Here is a 19,825-nt window from a genome sequence, read left to right as displayed (position 1 = left end):
GCAAGTATACGGGATAGTTGTAGCCGCTTTCGATAAGTAAGAGTGTCGAACCCAATGAGGAGCTAAAGGTAGAACAAATACTCTCTCAAGTCCTATCGGCCACTGATACGACTCTACGCACGCTTGACGTTCGCTTTACCTAGAACAAGTATGAAACTAGAGGTACTTTGTAGGTGTGATAGGATAGGTTTGCAAGATAATAAAGAACACATAAATAAAAAGTAGGGGCTGTTTAGATAAAGATGCAATAAAGTAAATATAGCGAGTGTGGAAAAGTGGTGATAGGAGTTGTGAAATTGCCCCTAAGCAATTGACTATGTTACTAGACTGATAGCAAGTTTTATGTGGGAGAGGCATAAGCTAACATACTTTCTCTTCTTGGATCATATGCACTTATGATTGGAACTCTAGCAAGCGTCCACAACTACTAAAGATTCATTAAGGTAAAACCCAACCATAACATTAAAGCATCAAGTCCCCTTTATCCCATACGCAACAATCCCCTTACTCGGGTTTATGCTTCTGTCACTCAAGCAACCCACTATAAAAGAATCATGAACGTACTGAAACACCCTACAGCGGGAATCCCTCACGCTTGCGAGACACGGAGGGCACAATAGGACAGCAACATAACCACAAGCAAATTAAATCAATCATAGCAATTCATCAACCACCAATAGGACAACGAAAATCTACTCAGACATCATAGGACGGCAACACATCATTGGATAATAATATGAAGCATAAAGCACCATGTTGAAGTAGAGGGTACAGCGGGCTGCGGGAGAGTGGACCACTAGATATAGATGGGGGAAGGTGATGGAGATGTTGGTGAAGATGATCGAGGTGTTGGTGAAGATCACGGTGATGATGATGGCCCCCGGCGGCGTTCCGGCGCCACCGGAAGCAAGGGGGAGAGAGCCTCCCTTCTTATTCTTCTTACTTGACCTTCTCCCTAGATGGGATAAGGGTTTACCCTCTGGTCCTTGGCTCCCATGGCTTGGGAGGGGCAAGAGCCCCTCCGAGATTGGATCTATCTCTCTGTTTCTGCGTTCTGGAATTCTGCCCTGGCACCGTTTCCTTTATATCTGGAGATCCGTAACTCCGATTGGATTGAAACCTTTGCCCGGATTGTTTTCCCAAAATTAGCTTTCTTGTGGCCAAAGAAGGGCATCAACCGCCTTACGGGTGGCCCACGAGGGTGGGGGCGCGCCCACTTTAAGTGGGCGTGGGCCCCTATCTCGTGGCCACCTCAGGCATCGTCTCGCATTGATTCTTCCTCCCAAAAATCACAAATATTCCAAAATAATTCTCCGTCCGTTTTTATCCTGTTTGGACTCCGTTTGATATGGGGTTTCTGCGAAACATAAAACATGCAACAGACAGGAACTGGCACTGGGCACTGGATCAATATGTTAGTCCCAAAAATAGTATAAAAAGTTGGCAAAAGTATATGAAAGTTGAATAATATTGGCATGGAACAATCAAAAATTATAGATATGACGGAGACGTATCAGCATCCCCAAGCTTAATTCCTGCTCGTCCCCGAGTAGGTAAATGATAAAAAAAGATAATTTTTGATGTGGAATGCTACCTAGCATAATCTTGATCATATGTCTCATCATGGCATGAATATTAAGACACGAGTGATTCAAAGCAATAGTCTATCATTTGACATAAAAACAATAATACTTCGAGCGTACTAATAAAGCAATCATGTCTTTTCAAAACAACAAGGCCAAAGCAAGCTTATCCCTACAAAATCATATAGTTTGGCCATGCTTCATTTTCGTCACACAAAATGCTCCCATCATGCACAACCCCGATGACAAGCCGAGCAATTGGTTCATACTTTTTAACGCGCTTCAGCTTTTTCAACCCTCACACGATACATGAGCGCAAGCCATGGATATAGCACTATAGGTGGAATAGAATATAATGATGGAGGTTATGTGGATGAGACAAAAAGGGAGAAAGTCTCACATCGATGCGGCTAATCAATGGGGTATGGAGATGCCCATCAATTGATGTCAATGTGAGGAGTAGGGATTGCCATGCAATGGATGCACTAGAGCTATAAGTGTATGAAAGCTCAAACTGAAAACTAAGTGGGTGTGCATCCAACTTGCTTGCTCATGAAGACCTAGGGCATTTGAGGAAGCCCATCGTTGGAATATACAAGCCAAGTTCTATAGTGAAAATTCCCACTAGTATATGAAAGTGACAACATAGGAGACTCTCTATATGAAGAACATGGTGCTACTCTGAAGCACAAGTGTGGAAAAAGGATAGTAACATTGCCCCTTTTTTATTTATTTTTTTTCTTTTTTCGGTGGCTTCTTTGGCCCCCTTTTTTATTTAGGCTTCTTTGGCCTTCCCCTTTTTTTATTTTTCTTTTTTTCTTTTTTTTCATGGGGCAATGCTCTATAATGATGATCATCACACTTTTATTTACTTACAACTCAATATTACAACTCGATACTGGAACAAAGATATGACTATATGAATGCTTCCGGCAGTGTACCAGGATGTGCAATGATCTAGCGTAGCAATGACATCAAAAAACAGACAAGCCATGAAAACATCATGCTAGCTATCTTACGATCATGCAAAGCAATATGACAATAAATGCTCAAGTCATGTATATGAAGATGATGGAAATTGCATGGCAATATATCTCGGAATGGCTATGGAAATGCCATAATAGGTAGGTATGGTGGCTGTTTTGAGGAAGATAAAATGAGGCTTATGTGTGATAGAGCGTATCATATCACGGGGTTTGGATGCACCGGCGAAGTTTGCACCGACTCTCGAGGTGAGAAAGGGCAATGCATGGTAACGAAGAGGCTAGCAATGATGGAAAGGTAAAAGTGCGTATGATCCATGGACTCACATTAGTCATAAAGAACTCATATAATTATTGCAAAAGTTTATTAGCCCTCGAAGAAAAGTACTACTACGCATGCCCCTAGGTGTTAGATTGGTAGGAAAAGACCATCGCTCGTCCCCGACCGCCACTCATAAGGAAGACAATCAAAGAAACACCCCATGCTTCAAATTTGTCACATAACGGTTACCATACGTGCATGCTACGGGACTTGCAAACCTCAACACAAGTGTCTCTACAATCCACAACCACCCACTAGCATGACTCTAATATCACCATCTTTATATCGCAAAACTATTGCAAGGAATCAAACATATCATATTCAGCGATCTACAAGTTTATGTAGGATTTTGTGACTAACCATGTGAATGACCAATTCCAGTCATCTCTCTAAATAGATATAAGTGAAGCAAGAGAGTTTAATTATTTCTACAAAAGATATGCCCACGCTCTAACAAATATAAGTGAAGCAAAAGAGCATTCTATAAATAGCGGTTTTCTATGTGAAGAGAAACAGGCAATCCAAACTTCAAATGATATAAGTGAAGCACATGAAGCATTCTATAAAGCCATACTCAAAAGATATAAGTGAAGTGCAATGAGCATTCTATAAATCAACCAAGGACTATCTCATACCAGCATGGTGCATAAAAGAAAAGTGAAAACTAAATGCAAAAGACGCTCCAAGACTTGCACATAATGCACGAACGAAACGAATCCGAAAACATACCGATACTTGTTGAAGAAAGAGGGGATGCCTTCCGGGCCATACCCAAGATTAGACGCTTGAGTCTCCTTGAATATTTACTTGGAGTGCCTCGGGCATCCCCAAGCTTGAGCTCTTGCCTCTCTTACTTTTCCTCATATCGAGACATCCTCGGTTAGACACTTCATCCACACAAAACTTCAACAGAAAACTCGGTAAGATCCGTTAGTATAATAAAGCAAATCACCACTCTAAGTACTGTAGCAAAACAATTCATATTTTGTTTTTGCATTGTGTCTACTATAATATAACTTTTTATGGCTTAATCCACTGATATAAATTGATAGATTCATCAAAACAAGTAAACTATGCATCAAAAACAGAATCTGTCAAAAACAGAACAGTATGTACCAATCTGAACATTCACCATACTTCTGGTACCCCAACAATTCTACCAAAATTAGGACAAATAAACAAGTTGTACAGCAAGACATTGCAAAAGGAATCAGAACCGTTTGACATACCAGTTAAAAATTTAAAATCGCGCACTACAGCCAAAGTTTCTGTCCTGCACCGTACAAACCAACAAGCATTGTAAACATCCTAAAGGCAAACCTTGGCACATTATTTTTATAATACAATGGAATTTTACAAGGGGATAATTATTTTTGATGAAAAGTTTCTGTAATCAAGATTCACAAAGTTTCCGTGAGCATGAACAAAGTTCAAGTCTAGCTCCCACTTCAACAATGCTTGTCTTTCTCACTTTCACTTTCCTTTTCGAAAAGTTTTTAGGTTCCCCTCTTTATTTTTTGTGTTTTTAAACTATATGAAAGCACTCAACGGAAATAAATGACTCTCTAAAACTTCCGGGTTGTCTCCCTGGCAGCGCTTTCTTTAAAGCCATTAAGCTAGGCATATAGTGCTCAAGTAATGAATCCACCCGGATCCCAAGGTATATCAAAGCCAATTTTAATTAACAATGATTTGTGATTTAGTAGTGAGCACAAAGTAACATATATCATGCAACAACGAAGTCTAACTCTCTTCCTATGCATTGGCATGTCATAAAAGAACAATTCATGCACACATAGTAAAGGCCAATGCATAATATAAGTAGTTTCTTGCAATTCTATCGTGTTGGAAACATAAAGAGGCGGAGATATAGTTCTTCTCTTATAATAATTGCAAGTAGGAGCAGCAAGCACATGCATATTATATCTACCAAAATCATCATGTGTAGTAGTAAGAGGCAGCCCATCAATATAATCCTTAATAAGCACAAACTTCTCCGATATAGTGTAGTTGGGAGAATTCAAAAGGATAATAGGACTATCATGCGTGGGTGCAATAGAAACAATTTCATGTTTAACATAAGGAACTATAGCAAGTTCATCTCCATAAGCATAATTCATATTGGCATCTTGGCCACAAGCATAGCAAGCATCATCAAAAAGGGATATTTTAAGAGAATCAACGGGATCATAGCAATCACCATAGCAATCATCCTTCAGTAAGCACAAAGGGGAATTAAACAATGTATGAGTTGAAGAGTTACTCCAATTAGAAGGTGGGCACGGGTGATCAATCCACTCTTCCTCCTTTTGTTCTTCGCTCTCCTCGTCATCTTTTTCATCCAGTGAGCTCACAGTTTCATCAATTTCTTCTTCCATAGACTCCTGCAAAATATTAATCTCTTCTTGGACAGCGGAGAATTTCTCAATATATAGTTTAACATAGGCATTAGAAGCATAATTATCATAACAACATTCAAGTATGGCAAAAATTTCAGATTTGTAAAGAGTGGCATCATACTTTTCAATCAAAGAAGCAATTTCATAAGCACCCTTAAAAGCAACAAATTCTTCAATTTGTTGAACATCATAGTAATTATAAAAACCCTTAGCATATGAAGATACGATTCCATTATCAATAAACTCACATTGGTAGGGAAGGTGTTTCTTAGGGTTTTCAGAACAACAAGTAATATCATAAATTTCACATAAATTCCAAGCATAGCATTGCAAACGTTGAATTTGATCCCATAATAGTTTCCCTTTTCTAGATATACGGTGTCGCACATAACAAGCATGCTCATCTAAAGATTTGCCCTCAACTAAGCTAGTTGGGGTTTCAGCACGAGCACAAAGGGATCGAAGATGATCCAAGTAAAAAGCTTCAGTAGTGTGATAGATTTTGAGTGGTTCTTCAACCATTGGTGTAGTAGGTACAACTAATTTTTTTGGTATTTTTCGTTTCCTACTCATAACTAAAGATATAAAACAACTAAGAACAGCAAATAAAAATTACTTAGTGATAAAGCAAACAAGCACACCCGAGAATATTCACCCCACGCTATGACTCAAGGCAACGGCGCCAGAAAAGGGTCTTAATAACCCGCACGTATACGGGAGAGTTGTAGCCTCTTTCGATAAGTAAGAGTGTCGAACCCAACGAGGAGGTAAAGGTAGAACAAATACTCTTTCAAGTCCTATCGGCCACTGATACGACTCTACGCACGCTTGACGTTCGCTTTACCTAGAACAAGTATGAAACTAGAGGTACTTTGTAGGTGTGATAGGATAGGTTTGCAAGATAATAAATAACACGTAAATAAAAAGTAGGGGCTGTTTAGATAAAGATGCAATAAAGTAAATATAGCAAGTGTGTAAAAGTGGTGATAGGAGTTGTGAAATTGCCCCTAAGCAATTGACTACGTTACTAGACCGATAGCAAGTTTTATGTGGGAGAGGCATAAGCTAACATACTTTCTCTTCTTGGATCATATGCACTTATGATTGGAACTCTAGCAAGCGTCCGCAACTACTAAAGATTCATTAAGGTAAAACCCAACCATAGCATTAAAGCATCAAGTCCCCTTTATCCCATACGCAACAATCCCCTTACTCGGGTTTATGCTTCTGTCACTCAAGCAACCCACTATAAAAAAATCATGAACGTATTGAAACACCCTATAGCGGGAATCCCTCACGCTTGCGCAACACGGAGGGAACAATAGGACAGCAACATAACCACAAGCAAATTAAATCAACCATAGCAATTCATCAACCACCAATAGGACAACGAAAATCTACTCAGACATCATAGGATGGAAACACATCATTGGATAATAATATGAAGCATAAAGCACCATGTTCAAGTAGAGGGTACAGCGGGTTGCAGGAGAGTGGACCGTTGGATATAGATGGGGGAAGTTGATGGAGATGTTGGTGAAGATGATGGAGGTGTTGGTGAAGATCGCGGTGATGATGATGGCCCCCGGCGGCGTTCCGGCGCCACCGGAAGCAAGGGGGAGAGAGCCCCCCTTCTTCTTCTTCTTCCTTGACCTTCTCCCTAGATGGGAGAAGGGTTTCCCCTCTGGTCCTTGGCTCCCATGGCTTGGGAGGGTCGAGAGCCCCTCTGAGATTGGATCTATCTCTCTGTTTCTGCGTTCTGGAATTCTGCCCTAGCACCGTTTCCTTTATATTTGGAAATCCGTAACTCCGATTGGATTGAAACCTTTGCCCAGATTGTTTTCCAAAAATTAGCTTTCTTGCGGCCAAATAAGGGCATCAACCGCCTTACAGGTGGCCCACGAGGGTGGGGGGCACCCACTTTAAGTGGGCGTGGGACCCTATCTCGTGGCCACCTCGGGCATCGTCTCGCGTTGATTCTTCCTCCCAAAAATCACAAATATTCCAAAATAATTCTCCGTCCATTTTTATCCTGTTTGGACTCCGTTTGATATGGGGTTTCTGCGAAACATAAAACATGCAACAGACAGGAACTGGCACTCGGCACTGGATCAATATGTTAGTCCCAAAAATAGTATAAAAAGTTGCCAAAATTATATGAAAGTTGAATAATATTGGCATGGAACAATCAAAAATTATAGATACGACGGAGACGTATCAGTTTGCTCCCCCATGTGTCCGGCAGCCGAGGTATCACCCTCCGGCGCCTCCCAGATGGCCTCCTGCGTCTCTCCCTCGGCTGGGATCCTTCGGGACGACACCTCGGCGCCATCCATGTCCTTGGGTGAGGAGGCCACTGGAAGGGTCCTGCTGTCCATCTCCTCCGGGTCCAGCGAATCCTCCGAAGATAAGGACCGCTCGAGGTTGGACCGATCCGGACTGTGAATGCATGATTCAACACGTTAATACTATGAAGTAGTGAGGCCGAATATATGAATGTGTCCGGGTTTTTGAGTACTCATGATTTGGCCAGGGGCTTGTCCCTGGGGCGCCACTCCGAGCTGCTGTCGGTGGCCGATGTGGAGTCGTCCGGAAGGGAAGCCTTCCCCTTCTTGGACGCTTCGGCCTCCAAACGCATGGAGGCCGACCTCTTTTTTCTCCCCCCCCCCCCCAGGGGGGATGGCCTTCTTCTCCGGCGCTTGATAGGGTGCCGGAACCAGCATCTTCATCAGAAGCGGGATTTCTGGGTCTTCGAGCAGCGGAGCCGGACAGTAAATCCGCTCCGCCTTCTTTGTCCAGCTCTGAAAAAATCAATAGGGAGGCTTAGTCGTCTTCCTCGAGTATGCAAGTAAAGGGTACACGTTGAAAACATGAAAAAACTTACCGGACTAGGGGGTGGGTTAAGTCATGCCCGCGGTCCTCGGTCGTGGCCGGCCGCGCCTCGTTGGCCTTGAAGAGCACCTTCCAGATGTCTTGTGCATGGTGTCGAAGAACTGCAGCATAGTGCTTGGCCAGATTGAACTCCCATAAATAGCAAGTCCGGCGTTGGCATAGTAGGATTCGGCGAATAAGCATCACCTGGATCACATTGACGAGCTTGATATTCTTGTTTATCATGTTCTGTATGCGTGTATGAAGCGTTGTTAGCTCGTCCGATGCAGACCAGTCCAGGCCCTTCTCTGGCCAGGAGGTGAGCCGGATCGGGGCTCCGGACCGGAATGCGGGAGCCGCGACCCAGGTGGTGCCGCGCGGCTCCGTGATATAAAGCCATGATTTTTGCCATCCTTTGACAGTCTCCACGAAGGAGCCTTTGGGCCATGTGACGTTGGGCATCTTGCTCACCATGGCGCCTCCGCACTCTGCATGTTGGCCACTCACCACCTTCATCTTCACATTGAAGGTCTTCAGCCATAATCCGAAGTGGGTGGGATGCGGAGGAAGGCCTCGCACACGACAATGAATGTCGCGATGTTGAGGATAGAGTTAGGGGCCAGATCGTGGAAATCCAACCTGTAGTAGAACATGAGTCCACGGACGAATGGGTGGAGAGGAAAAACTAGTCCGCGGATGAAGTGGGAGATGAACACCAACCTCTCATGGGGCTCCGGAGTGGAGATGATCTGCCCCTCGGTCGGGAGCCGGTGGGCGATTTCCTTGGCCAAGTATCCCGCATCCCAAAGCTTCATAATGTCCTTCTCCTTGACAGAGGAGGCCAACCACTTGCCCTGTGCTCCAGGTCCTGACATGGTGGGAGTGCTTTCTTGGGGAAAAACAGATGAGAACTTGGGCGTTGGAGCTCAAGAATGGGGGAGGCTAAGAGAGAGAGAAGGCGTAGGTGAAAGGGGTGAATCCTTATCTCTTTATAAAGGCAGCGAATATCAAGCGCCTCCCCACTCGCCTTAAAACTCGCCTATTCCCCAAGGGCTGTGCAGGTGCCACAGTTGGGTTACCCATGCCCATATTGATGAGAATCTCACAATAAGGGGACACGATCTCTGCTTTGACAAGAAGTGCCAATGAAACCGCATCTCGAAATATGGAGCGGCAAGCTAAAAAATGGTTTGAATAATGACTAGGCGGTGACGTGATGTCACGCTACGTAAAGTTGTCAGTAGATTGGACTTGTGAAATATTATACTCTCTACGGTTGTGTGTGGGATTTGTTTTGCAGAGCCGGACACGTTTTCTGTGTTCGAAGACTATTTTGGAGTATTCGGAGAAGGAACCTGCCTTACAATGTCGAAGACAATCTGTGCGCCAGACACCTCATCATTGAAGCCTGGTTCAGGGGCTACTGAGGGAGTCCTGGATTAAGGGGTCCTCGATCGTCCAGATTGTTGACATGAGTCGGACTGATGGGCTATGAAGATACAAGACAGAAGACTTCTTCCCGTGTCCGGATGGGACTCTCCTTGGCGTGGAAGGCAAGCTTGGCGATTCGGATATGTAGATTCCTTTCTCTATAACCTACTTTGTACAACCCTAGTCCCCTCTGGTGTCTATATAAACTGGAGGGTTTAGTCCGTAGAGGCGAACACAATCATAATCATACAGGCTAGACTCCTAGGGTTTTAGCCATTACGATCTCGAGGTAGATCAACTCTTGTAATACTCATATTCATCAAGATCAATCAAGCAGGAAGTAGGGTATTACCTCCATAGAGATGGCCCGAACCTGGGTAAACATCGTGTACCCACCTCCTATTACCATCAGCCTTAGACGCATAGTTCGGGACCCCCTACCCGAGATTCATCGGTTTTGACACCAACAGTCATGCTGGTGACGATGGAGATCATGCCGATGCTTTGGAGATGGAGATCAAAACACAAGATGATGATGGCCATATCATGTCACGTATTTTGATTACATGTGATGTTCATCCTTTATGCATCTTATTTTTCTTAGAACGACAGTAGCATTATTAGATGATCCCTTCACTTAATTTCAAGATAAAAGTGTTCTCCCTGAGTATGCACCATTGCCAAAGTTCGTCGTTTTGAAGCACCTCGTGATGATTGGGTGTGATAGACTCTATGTTCACATACAACGGGTGTAAGCGAGTTTTGAACATGCAAAATACTTGGGTTAAACTTCACGAGCCTAGCATGTACAGACATGGTCTCGAAACACTGGAGACCGAAAGATCGAATGTGAGTCATATAGTAGATATGATCAACATAGAGATGTTCACCATTGAAGACTACCCCATCTCACGTGATGATCGGACATGGGTTAGTTGATTTGGATCACGTATCACTTAGACAACTTGAGGGATGTTGATTTAAGTGGGAGTTCATTAGTAATTTGATTGTTTGAACTAAAATTTATCATGAACTTAGTCTTAATAGTCTTTTGCATATCTATGTTGTAGATCAATGGCACGTGCCACCGTTCCCTTGAATTTTAATGCGTTCCTAGATAAATCTAAGTTGAAAGATGATGGTAGCAACTACATGGACTGGGTCCATAACTTGAGGATTATCCTCATTGCTGCATAGAAGAATTATGTCCTTGATGCACCGCTAGGTTACCCATCCGCTCCCGCTAATCTAGACGTTGTGAACGCCTGGCAAACACAGACTAATGACTACTCGATAGTTTAGTGTGCCATGCATTACGGCTTAGAACCGGGGCTCCAAAAGTGTTTTGAGCACCACAGAGCATATGAGATATTCCCAGAGCTGAAATTGATATTTCAAGCTAATGCCCGGGTTGAGAGATATGAAGTCTCCAAGAAGTTCTATAGATGTAAGATGGAGGAGAACAGCTCTATCAGTGAACACATACTCAAAATGTACGGGTATCATAACGACTTGACTCAGCTGGGAATTGATCTTCTAGTTGAGAGTGTTATTGACCGAGTTCTTCAGCCACTGCCACCAAGCTACAAAGGCTTCATCATGAACTATAATATGCAAGGGATGACGAAAATGATTCCCGAGCTCTTCGCGATGCTGAAATCGCTGGAGGTAGAAATCAAGAATGAGCATCGAGTGTTGATGGTTAACAAAACGACTAGTTTGAAGAAAAAGGGCAAGGGAAAAAAGGGAACTTCAAGAAGAATGGCAAGCAAGTTGCTGCTCCCGTGAAGAATCCCAAAGCTGGACCCAAGCCTAAAATTAAGTGCTTCTACTACAAGGGAAATGGTCACTGGAAGCAGAACTGACTCCAAATACTTGGCAGATAAGAAGGATGGCAAAGTGAACAAAGGTATATTTGATATACATGTTATTGATGTGTACCTTACTAATGCTCATAGTAGCGCCTAGGTATTTGATACTGGTTTAGTTGCTCATATTTGTAACTCGAAATAGGAGCTACAAAATAAACAAAGATTGGCTAAGGACGAGGTGACGATGCACGTCGGGAATGGTTCCAAGGTCGATGTGATTGCCCGCGGCACGCTACCTCTACATCTACCTTCAGGATTAGTTTTAAACATCAATAATTGTTAGTTGGTGCCAGCATTGAGCATGAACATTATATTAGATCTTGTTTAATGGGAGATGGTTATTCATTTAAATCAGAGAATAATGGTTGTTCTATTTATATGAGTAATTTCTTTTATGCTCATGCACCTTTGATGAATGGTCTATTCTCGTTGAATCTCGATCATAGTGATACACATATTCATAATATTGATGCCAAAAGATGCAAAGTTGATAATGATGGTGCAACATACTTGTGGCACTGCCATTTAGGTCATATTAGTGTAAAGCGCATGAAGAAACTCCATGCGGATGGACTTTTGGAATCACTTGATTATGAATCATTTGATACTTGTGAACCATGCCTCATGGGTAAGATGACTAAAACTCCGTTCTCTAGAACAATGGAGCGATCTAATGACTTATTGAAAATAATACATACTGATGTATGTGGTCCGATGAGTGTTGAGGCATGCAAAGGGTATCATTATTTTCTGACCTTCATAGATGATTTGAGTAGGTATGGATATATCTACTTGATGAAACACAAGTCTAAAACATTTGAAAAGTTCAAAGAATTTCAGAGTGAAGTGAAGAATCATTGTAAGAAGAAAATAGTGTTTCTATGATCTGATTGCGGAGGCGAATATTTGAGTTACGAGTTTGGCCTTCATTTAAAACGGTGCGGAATTGTTTCACAACTCACGCCACCTGGAACACCACATCGTAATGGTGTGTTCGAACATCATAACTGTACTTCATTAGATATGGTGCGTTATATGATGCCTCTTACCGATTTTCCTTTATCATTTTGGGGTTATGCATTAGTGACAGGCGCATTCACGTTAAGTAGGGCACCATCTCAATCCATTGAGACGACACCGTATGAACTATGGTTTGGCAAGAAACATAAGCTGTCGTTTCTTAAAGTTTGGGGATGCGATGCTTATGTCAAAAGGCTACAACCTGATAAGCTCGAAGCCAAATCGGAGAAGTGCATCTTCATAGGATAGCCTAAAGAAACTATTGGGTACACATTCTACCACCGATACGAAGGCAAGATCTTTGTTGCTAAGAATGGGTCATTTCTAGAGAAGGAGTTTCTCTCGAAAGAAGTGAGTGGGAGGAAAGTAGAACTTGATGAGGTAATTGTACCTTCTCTCAAATTGGAAAGTAGCACATCAGAGAAAACCGTTCCCGTCATGCCTACACCAACTAGAGAGGAAGCTAATGATGATGATCATGAAACTTCAGATCAAGTTACTACTGAGCCTCGTAGGTCGACCAGAACACAGGTTGCACTAGAGTGGTACAGTAATCCTGTCCTGGAAGTCATGTTGTTAGACAACGACGAACCTACGAACTATGAGAAACTATGATGAGCCCAAATTCCGACAAATGGCTTGAGGCCATGAAATCTGAGATGGGATCCATGTATGAGAACAAAGTATGGACTTTGGTGGACTTGCCCGATGATCGGCAAGCCATTGAGAATAAATGGATCTTCAAGAAGAAGACAGACGCTGATGGTAATATCACTGTCTATAAAGCTTGACTTGTCACGAAAGATTTTTGACAAGTTCAAGGTGTTGACTATGATGAGACTTTCTCACCCGTAGTGATGCTTAAGTCTGTCCGAATCATGTTAGCAATTGTCGCATTTTATGATTATGAGATCTGGCAAATGGATATCAAAAATTCATTGCTTAACGGGTTTCTTAAAGAAGAGTTGTATATGATGCAACCAGAAGGTTTTGTCGATCATAAAGGTGCTAACAAAGTGTGCAAGCTCCAGCGATCCATCTATGGATTGGTGCAAGCATCTCGGAGTTGGAATATACGCTTTGATGAAGTGATCAAAGCATATAGTTTTATACATACTTATGGTGAATCTTGTATTTACAAGAAAGTGAGTGGGAGCTCTGTAGCATTTCTGATATTATATGTGGATGACATATTGCTGATTGGAAATGATATAGAATTTCTGGATAGCATAAAGGGATACTTGAATAAGAATTTTTCAATGAAAGACCTCGGTGAAGCTGCTTATATTGGGCATCAAGATCTATAGGGATGGATCGAGATGCTTAATAGGACTTTCACAAAGCACATACCTTGTGTCGTGGAATTGTCACGGCAGATGTCCTTAGTGTCAGGACTTAGTCGCGAGGCCAACGCATCTATGTGGTAGCTTGAGAGGGGTTGATCGGAATCGAGAGACGCAACATAAAGACAAGGATTTAGACAGCTTCGGGCCCCGGGAAACATCATCCGTTAATAGCCCTACATGCTGTTTGTGGCTAGATCTCATTATGCTCATGAGAGAGTCGCCGTAAGCCGGCTCCCCCTTTGTGTCTAGCCCTAGATATTGTTTCTTGCTGCCTCCCCTCTTTGGGAAGCCCTGCCCCTTCTTATATAAGTTAAAGGGGCGGGTTACATGTGGAGTCCTAGTAGGACTAGGACAAGCCTATCTTCTCTTACAAGTTAAATACAAGTCCGGGTCTTGCTTCCTCATCAAGGAAATATTTGTCATCCCTTTCCTCTTAAGCCGGCCCATCATAACGTGAGCCGGCCTTATGGGCTTTGTACCTTGTTGTCCATCTGATCCGCCCGCCGGGTCTCCAGCGGGTCACAATGTCCAGGCGGGTTATATGTAAACCGCCATGTCCAGGCAGATCGCTAGTGAGTCGCCTAGCTCCAGCCGGGTCTTTTGGTGAATCGCCTTGTCCGGCCGGGTCATAACTCCGGCCGGGTCATACCACTGGGTATATCCCCGACATTAGCCCCCAGTTTAATTTGGATTTATCCATGTTAAACTGATCCTGCAAAAATAAACACCAGAACAACTTCGACAGGTTGTGCTCCGGGTTAAAAATTCTTGTAAGCCGGCACTTGATAATCCTTAATTCCTTGTGCTCCGGGTTAAATATTCTCCTGAGACGGGACCTGATTATCCTTAAGTCCAACTGTCATTTCCTTCATCTAGAAAATCCGGGTCAAATAAGCTAGCTTCATATTCAATTTGCTGATGTTGGTTTCTCACAGAAAAATATTGTGAAGAATAATCCACTTAAGTCGGCTTCCAAGGCGCCGGGTTAAATAATTTTGGTCTTCAAATACTCATATGATATTCAGCCAGCTTGAAGATGTAAAACTTGCCGATTTATCATTACCAAAAACTGCCGGATTATAAAACAGACGATGTCGGGTCATAATTGTTGTTGACACCGGTTATGTAATTGATCCTCCTGATTTGCTCAAAATGGATAATTTGAAGATCTTTCTTCCTTATATCCATATTACCTGTAGCCCCCAAGTCTTGAGCAGAACAAAGAGACGGTTTAAGACTTGCTCCAATAAATGTTGCAACCTTGAAGAAATCCGGTTTATTCATCTCAATCATATAAACTGAATATTCCACATATGTAGCCCCCAAGTGCCGGGTTATTATGCAACAATGAGCAGGGACTTTGTAGATATAACCATGTAAATTTGAACAGCAATGTGTAGCCCCCAAGGGCTGGCTTAGTAAGATAATATTGAGCTGGGACTTATAATTGATAATAACATCATATAATATAGTCTCCACCATGGGGCTTGAACCCACGTCCACAAGGTTAAGAGCTTTGTATTCCACCAACTAAATAGTGGACCGTTCAATATAGTGGATTAATGCTTGTGTACCTTCAATTTTTGACAGGAGCAATTGGTAGCCCCCAAGGGCCGGCTCATTACAATGGGATGAGTCGGGTCTTCAATAAGTTGATCAAAAAATGACTTTACATTAGCCCCCAAGTGCCAGGTCGTAAGCCTGCAACGACTCGGGACTATTCCTTCCATTGTAGAATAAATCATATCCATTGATAAAAATAATAGCCGTTGCGCTAAAGCGACTTTGAAAACCTCAATCATAGCACTGGTTATTGATAACCATAATAGAAATCCAACCATGTTGGCTATTCGAGATTTGAATAATATAATCCGGTATGAAAACCTCAATCATTCAATATCATCATGAAAATCCGGTCAGTTTTGGCTATTAAAGATTTGAATACCTCATCGGTTGACAAGTAAATCCGGAGTTTCAATACTCGGCGGCTCTTGGCCGATAGCGATTTAATACGCCTCCATTGTAAACTGGAATTTTTATAACCCGGCGGCTTATAGCCTTTGAGAAAAATCCAGAACGGATCATCATTTTGAAGCATCAACTTTGGTAATGAGCTTGAACTTAATCATTTATATGTCATATTTCTGCAAATCCTACAAAGAGTTTAAACAACATATGCCCTGGCGACTTATCGTCAAAAACTAGGGCAGGTAACCACCCAAATGTAGTCTTATCCTGGACACAAGTAGATCACAAGAACCCTTGGTGGTTTACCGCAGGGCGGGTCATAATACCTCACATATAACCACTGTGATATTGAATTTGTACTGCCGGTTTACATGACCTGTGTAGTAAGGGTGATAACCCAATCCTTAGAAGTCAATGCTTCCATATAAATGATGGTTGTCATAAGCTGGCGACTTATAGTCAAAAGTCAAGACGAGTTTAATCATAAAATACTTATAATACATTTGAGATATAATCCCCAAAAGGTCTCAAGTTAAGTAATTGTGGCTACAATAAACTTTACCAGAGATAGAATAAAACTTTTTGAGGCTTCTGATTCAGATACGATCAGTAAACCGTTCCAAAGGGGTTAAGCTAAGATTCGAATACGATCATATAGCCCCCAGTGGCTTTGGCGATGCCGATCAAGTGGGTATCGACAGCTATGTTCTCTTTGGTTCGAATACGACCTATGTTTGAACAGGAAGCCCCCAAGTGACCATAAGAGTTGTTTAATGATGCTAGTTTTGATACGACCCACGTCAGACCCAAAGGGGTTAAGCTATGATTCAGATATGATCAAGAAAGCCCCCTAGTGGGTTTGGCAGTATGCCGATCAAGAGGGTATCGACAGCTATGTTCTCTTTGGTTCGAATACGACCTATGTTTGAACAGGAAGCCCCCAAGTGATCATAATAAGATAAGCCGTAAGGCAGGATACCCAGGTTTGAACTGCGTATCATGGCAGCAAGTTCTTTTGGCAACCTTTTATTTTTTCTGAGAACTCGAACTTGGGAGAGATTAATGCTTTTTGAACCGGAACTTTAAACCGGATTTGAAAGCTTTAAAAATTTGTGAAAGACAAATTTACCTTGAGCCGGATTTTGAACCAGATTTGAGAGCTTCAAGAATTTGTAAGGGACAGGTTTACCCTGGGCCGGCTTTTGAACCGGATTTAAGAGCTTTAGTGCTTTGTGGGAGAAAGATGTCTCTTGAACCGGATTTTAAACCGGAGTCCTTATTTTTGAGCCGGAAATCTTCTGACAGCTTCGATCTAGCAGTAATCTCTGGGGCCCGGGTTATTTTTCCCTTTAATGACCTGGAGTTCTTGAATTCATTGAAACCGGCTAATTTTGCCGAGTCATATCATTGTAGCCCCCGAGTCTCAAGACGACTTGAGGAGTTGGCTTGAGATTCTCCATAATTAACCATGATATAGACCGGTTTGAATCCTGCATGGGACAACTTACAAACCAAAGTAATTGCTCTTTTGAAGAAAACAATATATAATATAAAATATATTGGATGTATTTCACCTGATTTGTTAGGCTAGTGATTACCCACAGAAGGTTGAGGTGACTGCGGCGGATTATAAATGATCCCATATGAATCATGTCAGCAACTCGGCCAATGGTTCCTTCCAACTGGCTATTTGAAGTTAACCAAACCGTAGTGCCGGCGACTTGTGCACCTATCCATTGAGCCATCGAGTGCAGACGGCGGTTGATAATATATGATAATTTGCCTCCAATTTGTTGGAAGAGAAACCGGGCTTCCCAAGTAGTGACTTGCTCATACTCAATAAATAGCTCATCCAGAAAAATGCGGCCCGGTGTGTTGGTGTAGACCCGGCCGCGAAAGACGGGCCGTAAAAACGACCGCAACATCAAAGGCGGCTCAGACAGATGAATCAACCGTGGTGCTGTAAACCGGTGCGGGCGGGTAAGTTGTCCTCCTTGTTGTAAGCCGGCGTGGTCGTAAGAGATGGCTATGGCGTTGTAAGCCAGCGCGGTCGCGAGAGACGGCCACGGCGTTGTAAGCCGGCGTGGTCGCGAGAGACAGCCACGGCGTTGTAAGCCGGTGCGGGAGTCCGTAGAGTAACGACGACCACCTGTGCCAAAAGATGTTGGCGTGCCTCCACCTCCGCGTTATAATATCACTTTGTTGTCATAAATAATTGCCTTGCATAAACAATATTGCAGACCAAGGCAAAGATAAACTTGTTCTTTTTTTTTGAAGGCAAAGATAAACTTGTTCTTTGACAAAAATAACATGTGATAATAAAACAAACTTGGATGGATATCACCTGATTCACCCGGACAACAGATGAATCGGCTGCGGCACTATAAACCGGTGCAGACGGGCGAGTTAATCGCAAGCGCGGTAAGCCGCACGGACAGTCGAGTCAATCGCATGTGTGGTCAGCCTCGCAGACGGGCAAAGTTGATGTAGCAGGGGTGGCAACTTGTGCAGAACGAGCCCTGATATATTTGTCCGAAAATATCAGTCGAAGGGTTGACAATGACTCCGGTGGAGTTGAAATCAATCATGGCCGAGTCAGCCGTGGGAGCAGACAGATAAGTCGGACGCGATGTTCTAAGCCGGTGCGGACAGGGAGAGTCGTCCGTGGCGTTGTAAGCCGGTGCGGACGAGAGAGTCGGCCGCGGCGTTGTAAGCCAGTGCGGACGGGCGAGTCGATCGCAGGCGCGGGAAAACCACGTGAACGGTCAGTCAATCGCGGGCGCGATCCTGTTTTGTTCTGATGATTGATGGCCCGTATATAACATCCATGGATAAACTGGTAACGTTGTGGTTTATCCAGCGCAAACATGATAACAAATCCCTTGGTTTTTACCAAACGCTCAAGGTGCCGAAGAATTCTGCTTGACAGTGAAGTATGTACTGTGAGAAATCCGCTACTTGTTTCCATCAACTCCACTTAACTGATGCTATGAAATGCGAAATCTGTCTTAATATATGTAGAATTGATAGCTCGTTGTGTTGCTTCCACTGCAGTATCCACTCCAAATGTCTTGTCCATCAGTAGATGTCATTATCAATTATTTTTGGAAGACCAATAATCGACACTTTTCCTCTTCTGATACTACTTCGGCATGTATCGCATGTGCAGTAGCAGTAGTAACCACTTATCTCTGTCTTGGGGAATCAAAGCAAATGACTAGCAGAAAAATTCAGTCTATCTTAAACTGAAGTTTTGATCTTTCAGAAAGCTTGAAAATGATAACACCAATATGTCCGTATAACAGCCCTTTATTTCTGATTATTGACAACATGATTAAGAGTCTGTAGATTGGAAAAATCCCTCATTGAGCTTTCTTCCCTCGCACTTACGACCGTGCATACAGCAACTGCGGTGGCAGAGCGGAAAAAGAGTCGGGCGGCTTAGCGGCCGGAGGAGCATAGGCAAACGGCGGACCGGCGCGCTTGAGGCGGTCAACTTGCGAAACGGCTTAGAACCGGCTCGAGGCGCGAGACAACGGCGACGGCCAAACGGCGCGGGATGGAACCACAGCCGCGGGCTGAACGAAGTACGGAGACCCGGTAACTCGAGCGAGGACCGTAGCTCGGACATGCAGGTTTGTCGCTGTCCCTGGAGAGGCCAAGTGTGAGGGCAACGACGGCTTGCAGCAAAAGCAAGGTGGAAGGGCCGCGCTTGAGACGGAGGCGCGAGGCCACAGCTGAGGCGCCCGCGAGGACGGACGGTTCGACGCCGGCCACGGCGGCTCGACGTGGCGGGGAAGGCCACGATGACGGCGACCGCTGTGGGTCCCCCGGCAACCCGGAGTGAGGGCGAGGCGGTGATGGCGAGTGAGGCCGCGCGTGCCCAAACGGGCGGCGGGGCGAGGCCACGCAGACGAGATGGGCGGAGGTCCAGTTCGTGACTTCCCATCATTGACTCCTCCTGGAACACGAATCTGGACCACCCCCTTTTTTCTTTCTTTTGAGGTTTGGCCACGTGACTAGCTGCTTTG

The sequence above is a fragment of the Triticum aestivum genome, chromosome 5B (assembly GCF_018294505.1).
Source record: "Triticum aestivum cultivar Chinese Spring chromosome 5B, IWGSC CS RefSeq v2.1, whole genome shotgun sequence".
In the NCBI taxonomy this organism is placed as follows: Eukaryota; Viridiplantae; Streptophyta; class Magnoliopsida; order Poales; family Poaceae; genus Triticum; species Triticum aestivum.
The sequence above is the reverse complement of the archived record's forward strand: the minus strand, read 5'-3'. Positions refer to the sequence as shown.